A 7,582-nucleotide genomic window follows, 5' to 3' on the forward strand; every position below is an offset into this window, starting at 1 on the left:
CTAGTGTATTACCGTGGGGTGCACCAGTCTTATTTGTGAAGAAGAAGGATGGTGCTATGAGGATGTGTATTGACTACTGACAGTTGAACAAAGTCAAGATCAAGAACTAGTATCCTCTTTTTTCACATCGATGATTTATTTGATCAGCTTCAGGGTGCATCGGTGTTTTATAAGATTGACTTGAGGTCAGGTTACCATCACTTGAGAGTTTGGGATTCTGATATCTCGAAGATTGCTTTCAAGATTCGTAATAGACATTATGAATTTGTGGTCATGTCCTTTGGGTTGATTAATGCCCCATTTGCCTTTATGGAGTTGATAAACTGAGTATTTTAGTTTTATTTGGACTTTTTGTGATTTTATTCATCGATGATATCTTGGTTTAATTCGAGAATGAGACCAACCATGTTCGTCACTTGAGGGAAGTACTTCAGAGATTGAGGGAGGAGAGATTAAGGTCTCTAAATATGAGTTTTATCTCGAGTCTATGGTATTCTTGGGTCATATGGTGACCAAGTATGAGATTATGGTCGATAGGGCCAAGGTTGTGGCGGTTTGTGATTGCGTTAGCTACTTCAATTATAGAGATTCAGAGTTTTATTAGGTTAGCAGGTTATTATCGTCAGTTTGTTTAAGGTTTCTCTTCTATCACTGCTCCATTAACTATGCTGACTCAAAAGACCGTGGCATTTCAGTTGACCGATGAGTGTGAGGCGAGCTTTTAAAAGCTCAAGGAGTTATTGACCTCAACACCAATTCTAGCATTACCCGAGGAGAGTGTGACTTTTATTTTATGTTGTGATGTTTTGGTTCTCCGTTTGGGTGGTGTACAGATGTGGAAGGGGAGAGTTATATCCAATTCTTCTCGACAGATGAAGGTACATGAGAAGAACTACCCTACTTACGATTTGGAGCTAGTGACAGTGGTCTTTGTTCTGAAGTTATGGAGACACTATATCTATGGTGTGCATTGTGGCTCATCAACATTTGAGCCATGAAACTCTAGAGGATCCATTCTTGTAAATTCTCTTACTCTTGAGGCCAGAGTAAGAATATTAGGAGGAGCCGCAACCCCTTGGTTGGTCACCACTTTAGCTAGCATAGTAATGGCGGTTCGAAACTCCGCATTACTCACTTGGTCCGGTAGAGGACCATTATCTTGAGGAGTCGGGGGAGCTTGGGCTTCATTACTATTGTCTCCCCTTCGAGACGGTGGTCTTCTTGGAGCCATCTTTCTGAAAATTGCAAAGAAAGATTGTTAGGGAAAAAAAGTCTTACGGTAAACTCTATAGTACGACATGGATCATGAAAGAAGTGAGAATTCCTAAAATGCCTCATATGCTCCTACTCATAAGTGTGGCATGCTTCACACCCATGAATAAGACTCTACTTGACACGTCATGTTGAACACCCTAGGATACTTGAAAAATCTTGTACTCTGATACCAAGTTTGTCACGATCCGACCTAGGACCTAGTCGTAACACGACAATTGAAACCCCGATGGACTTCAACCAAGCCTTTTGTATATATCATAAGCATACATAAGGTAAAGTAAAAGCAAAAATATCATAAGAGAGTCTAAACCATGAATAGAAATTGAGGAATGTCACATGACAACATAGACTCGAAACATTTATCCAACTAGATGCCTCTACTCATGAATATGGGCGGGGTATAAGACATGTCCCTAGCTCACCCTCAATATGAAATACAACAAAAATCTTTGAAACCAATAAACAACTTGATGACTAGTCCCCGATGAATGAGGACTCACCACAAACACCGCCGGATAGAAAAGCTTACTAGCTACGTGGACGAATATGATCTTCAACCTCAACCCCTATATTATGAGACAATGTAGGCAAAAAGTATGCATTAGTACGTTGGAATGTACTAAGTATGTAGGCAATGCAATGCATAGAAAACCATGTTTGTACAAATGACCATTTTAAATAGCATGATAGGAGAAGTAGTAAAAATTATAAGTAGTCTTTAAGAAGTATCAATGCATAATAAATCATAAGAGTATTATATAAAGTAAAAGATAGGATTAATCATTTAGAACATGAAAAGACCATACATATGTGGGATAGGAACCATAACCGACAATATGACCATGCAAGCTATACCATGGAATCCCAATATTACCCCTACATCAGAGGAAAGAGGGAGACTACTTGCCAAGGTAGACTCCTACATATCTCATTTTAAGGAGTTCTATGCAGGAGAAGATAGTTACCAAGCTTAAGTTGAGCACCGCCTTTTATCCTCATACCGATGATCAGTGGGAGTAGACTATTCAAGTGCTTAAGGACATGCTCTGATCTTGTGTCATGGACTTTGGTTGTCATTGGGACTAGTCCCTTCTTCTTGCAGAGTTTGCCTACAACAAAAGTTACCATTCTAGCATTCAGATGGCACCTTTTAAGGCTTTTTGTGGGAGAATGTGCAGATCTCCCATAGGATAGTTTGATTCCTCTGGGGTACGACTTTAGGGTACCAACTTGTTAAGAGATTCAATGGTTAGAGTGATGTTGATTCAGCAGTGCCTTGTGACTTCCAAGAGTAGGAAGAAGAGCTATGCAGATAAATGTCTTCGTGATATGTCATTTGTCGTTGGTGAGCGAGTGTTGCTCAAGGTGTCACCCACTAAGGGTGTAATGAGTATTGGGAGGAAATAGAAGCTCAGTCCAAAGTTTATTGACACCTTTGAGGTTTTAGAGAAGTATAGGGAGATGGCCTAGCCTTGGCTCCAAACCTTTCAGTTGTTCATCCTGTATTTCATGTATCGATGCTTAAGTTATACCCGCATGATGATTCTCATGTGGTTAAGTGGGACTCTGTTGCTTTATATCATGACTTGTCATTTGAGGAGGAACATGTTGATATCTTCGATAGGCAGACTAGACAGTTGAGATCAAAGCACATTGATTCAGTAAAGTTATAATGGAGGTATCGACATATTGAGGAGGCTACATGGGAGGTGGAGTTCGACATGCGTCATAGATACCCTCAGCTTTTCACTCCTACATGTACTGTACTTTGCTTTTCATATGTGTATTTTAATGGTGGATAGTGTAATGTCCCAATTCTTGAGAAATTACTTTTCAGTGTGAAATGACCATTTTGTTCTTCTCTATAGCATTTTAATGCTTTATTCGTGTTGTTGGAATGGTTGGTGTGGTTCCCAATGCGATAGGATGTGAGTTTAGTGATTTTTAATGAGATACTTTTCACACCTTGGGTGGAGTTTTTAATGAGATAGTTGACTTTGGTCAATATTTTGATATTCGAATGTTCGATGGAAATTTTGCCTGTTCCATTGCATTCAAAACGTCGAGTTTGGTCTAGTTGAGTATTGTATTGGAGACTCGAGACCTTAGAATCATTTTGGGAATTTAGACTAAAAATTGAGCTTTAGGCCTAAATGAGGTTCGAGAGGGTATTTTCATCATAACGATCTTTTTTTTGGAAATTTGACGATTTTATTGAGTCTGTAATATCGAATTTAGTGGGGGTATTGGAGACTCGAGACCTTAGAATTCATTTTGGGAATTTAGACTAAAAATTGAGCTTTAGGCCTAAATGAGGTTCGAGAGGGTATTTTCATCATAACGATCTTTTTTTTGGAAATTTGACGATTCTATTGAGTCTGTAATATCGAATTTAGTGGGTTACTATATCCGGTTATTTTTTTTCGAACCCCAAACGATTTTTGAGGATCCAATCGAGGCATTTTTTGTAATTGTCATTTAGCTATTGTTTGCTATCTGGTGCGTGTACCCATTCTCTTTGCGATCGCATCCAAGAGCCTGTGTTTGTGATGAACAATGTTTAGCACTCTTCGCAATCGCGTCCAGGAGCTCACGTTAGCAATGATGTCAGACCTTGTGATGATTGTCTGCAATTGTGATGAATAAATTCATGCGCCTGAACAGTGAGTTCGGGAAAAAGCTCTTTTTTTTCATTTCCACCATTGTCAATATTTTAGAGCTTGAGGGAGGCGATTTTAGAAGGGATTTTTTTGGAAATATCATTTGGGTAAGTGAATCATTTCTAAATTATTTTTCTAATGATTTTATCTACCAAAACATTTCAACAATCAAGATTTAGATGTGGTTTTGGAGGGGTTTTTTCCTTCAAATTTTAAAGTTGATAATTTCATGATTTCTAATCCGATTATTGCTCGATTTTAATGGTTTTTTTCAATCACAAACTCCTCTTGATGTGTAGAATATGAATTTCAAATAAAATTTCAATTTCACCCTTTTCGTTTCCAAGATGGTTTTAGACGATTTTGATCCCGATTCTAAAACCATGCAATAATGGGTATCGTTAGACTCCTTTTGATGAACTCTTTCTATTATTGATAGTTGGCAATTATTTTAGAGTTGGTATTTGAGAGTAGAGCTCCGGTTAGAGTGTTAGAGGTGAAGTTTCGACCTTCGAGGTAGGTTTGGCTATCCTTCTTTGAGACTGAGATTGAGTAATTAATCATTCTTATGTTGTAGACTTTGGAATGGTATTGTACTTATGTTGTAGACTTTGTGTTTCCCATGTGGGGGCTTGATTATATTGTGTTGCCCATGTGGGGCTTATTTATGCAGTTTAGCCCGCTTGGAGGTCTTATTTGCTATCTTATTTTCTTTGGGAGCATGTGATTAATGATTTGCCTGTGAGAGAGGCTTGTAATACTATTTGACTTTTAATTCCCGCTTAAGGGTTTGAGTTGGGGGTTTTGATCACAATTGAGTAATGAAGCATTTTCAAAAGGGTGAACACTTATTCCAATGTACTCATTCCCATTACTATCTATTTGAGGGTTTATCTTATGTTTAGGCTGAGTTTTGAGAACTTTGAACCTTATATTACATGTTGAGTTGAATATTACCTCCATGTCATATATGTTGTGATGAATTCATCTTCATTCAACATATCGTTGATCTTGGGAAGTTGAGAAATATGAAAATTCTTTTTAAGAAAAAAAATGAGACACCTTTTTATATCTTTAACCACGATCTAGGTGGCAAGTTGATGAGATATTAAAATTGTAATTTGGTAAATGAACTGCGAGTCTCCTATGGGTCCTTGTCTAAAAACCTTAGCTCGATAGGTGTATACAACAGGTTGTACGACAATCTTGATTCCATCGTACTACCACATTATTGCAGAATCTCATTGCCTTGCATTGCATTGCTCTTTGAATTATTTGGCTTATCTGATAATATGAGATATTTCAATGATCTTATATGTCTACTTTACTCGCGCCATTCTATATAAATTAGTTGCACCGATGCTGGAGTGAGACTTTTCTATAAGCAGGTGGAAGCGTTCCTTAGTTTATTTCATAAATTTGATTAATTTCTTCTACTCAGTTGGTCAAACCTATTCAGTACATGTGGATTGTACTCATCCTACTTATGTGTCACTTTGATACTAATTGTAGTCAGAGTATTATACGCTGTAGCTGATCCTCTCTACCGGATAGTTTCATATCGAATTGATAGTGAGATCCAGTGTTCTGGATCTCCATTAGTTCCATCTTTTACTTTCAGTCTTTATTATTGTTCAAAGACTTATGATGTATTTTAGATTCGACAGTTGTATTAGATGCTCTTTATACTTATGATACTAGGTTTTGGAATAATTCTTTGTTTTACTTCTTTTTTTTTATTTGTATCCTGACTTTCCCTTTTGGGAGTCTCGTATGTGATTTATTGTTCGGCTTACACATTATGTGGGTTTTAGATATGTTTGCCATCATAACCTCAATTTTTGGGTCATGACAGAAAACATAAGGAACTAACATCTCAAGCTGAAGAAAAAAGATGAGGATACCGGGACATCTTATTGGCTTTGGCCTCCTAAGTAGAACTATGAACTAATTGATCCCTTCAAAAACCTTAACGGAAGAAACTTCTTTATTCCTCAACTTTTGGACTTGACGATCAAGGATCTCAATCGGAACTTGTTCATATGATAGACTTTCTTTCATACCAACACTTTCCAATGGCACAATCGAAGTAGGATCATCAATACACTTCTTCAATAAAGAAACATGAAATATTGGATGCACCGATGCTAATTCTGAAGGCAAATCCAACTCATAAGACACCTTATTGAAATGCCTCAAAATCTGATATGTATCTACATAAGAGGGACTAAACTTCCCTTTCGTACCAAAAGACATCATATCCTTCATAGGTGAAATTTTCAAGTAAACACAATCATTAACTTCAAACTCAAGCTCTATTCTCCTCACATTCGCATAGAATTTCTGTCGGCTTTAGGCAGTCTAATGAGTTGAACCTTCTCCATGGCCTCATGAATATATTCTAGCCTTATCAAAGCGACCTCGCAAATCTCAAACCATCTAATAGGAATCTACAACTCCTACCATAGAGAGACTTGAACGGAGCCATTTGAATACTCACGTGATAACTATTACTATGCGCAAGCTCAATCAAAAGAAGATGGTCATCCCAACTACCCTTGAAGTCAATCATACAAGCTCTCAACATATCCTCCAAAGTCTGAATAGTCCGCTCAGCTTAACCTAATTCCGAGGGAAAAAATTGTACTAAGCTTGACTTGAGTACCAAGACCCTTCTGAAATGATATCCTTAATTGAGAAGTAAACTGAGTGCCTTTGTCTGATATGATAGGCAACAGAACACCATGCAACTTAACCAACTATTAAAGCCTAGCATAATCCTCGTCTGAATAAGAAGTTGTTAATGAGAAGAAAATGCGCCAACTTAGTCATTCGGTCTACAACCACCCAAATCAGATCATATTGAGGACGTATATGAGGTAAACCCATAATGAAGTCTATAATCAAATATTTCCACTTCCAAGTAGGAATCTCAATATCTTAAACCAAACCTATCAATTTTTTATGTTCAACCTTCACTTGCTGGTAATTCAAACACTTAGCCACAAATTCTGCAATATCCTTCTTCATACAATTCCACTAATAGACTTACCTCAAATTACGATACATCTTGGTGGATCCCTGGTGAATAAAATATCGAGAACTGTGAGATTTCGAAAAAATATGTTGCCTCAAGCCATCTACATATGGAACACATAAACAACCTTGGTAATGAAGCACACCAACTTCCCCTTAGGAGAAAACCTCTATCAATTTTTCTGAAATTGCCTTCTTCAACTCGATCAAGGTCGCATCACTATCTTGTTTTGCTTTCACATCCAATACGAGAGATGATTCTGAGAAATTTTGCACAATAATACCACCATCGTCGGAATCAACTAAATGGACTCCCAAACAAGCTAGTCTATGCACATCACAAACCAACTCTTTTTTCTTATCTTCAATGTGGACAACACTATTCATGGACAATCTACTAAGAGCATCAACAACCACATTTGCCTTTTCCGTATGGCACAACACACTCATGTCATAACAATTCAAGCCACATTCTTTGGCAAATATTCAAATTATTTTGCTTAAACACATATTATAAATTCTTATGATCGGTGAACACATCCACATGAACACCATAGAGATAGTGGCTCCATATCTTCAAAGTAAACACCACCATTGCTAACTACAAATCG

Source organism: Solanum dulcamara, chromosome 5, assembly GCF_947179165.1.
Source record: "Solanum dulcamara chromosome 5, daSolDulc1.2, whole genome shotgun sequence".
Lineage (NCBI taxonomy): Eukaryota > Viridiplantae > Streptophyta > Magnoliopsida > Solanales > Solanaceae > Solanum > Solanum dulcamara.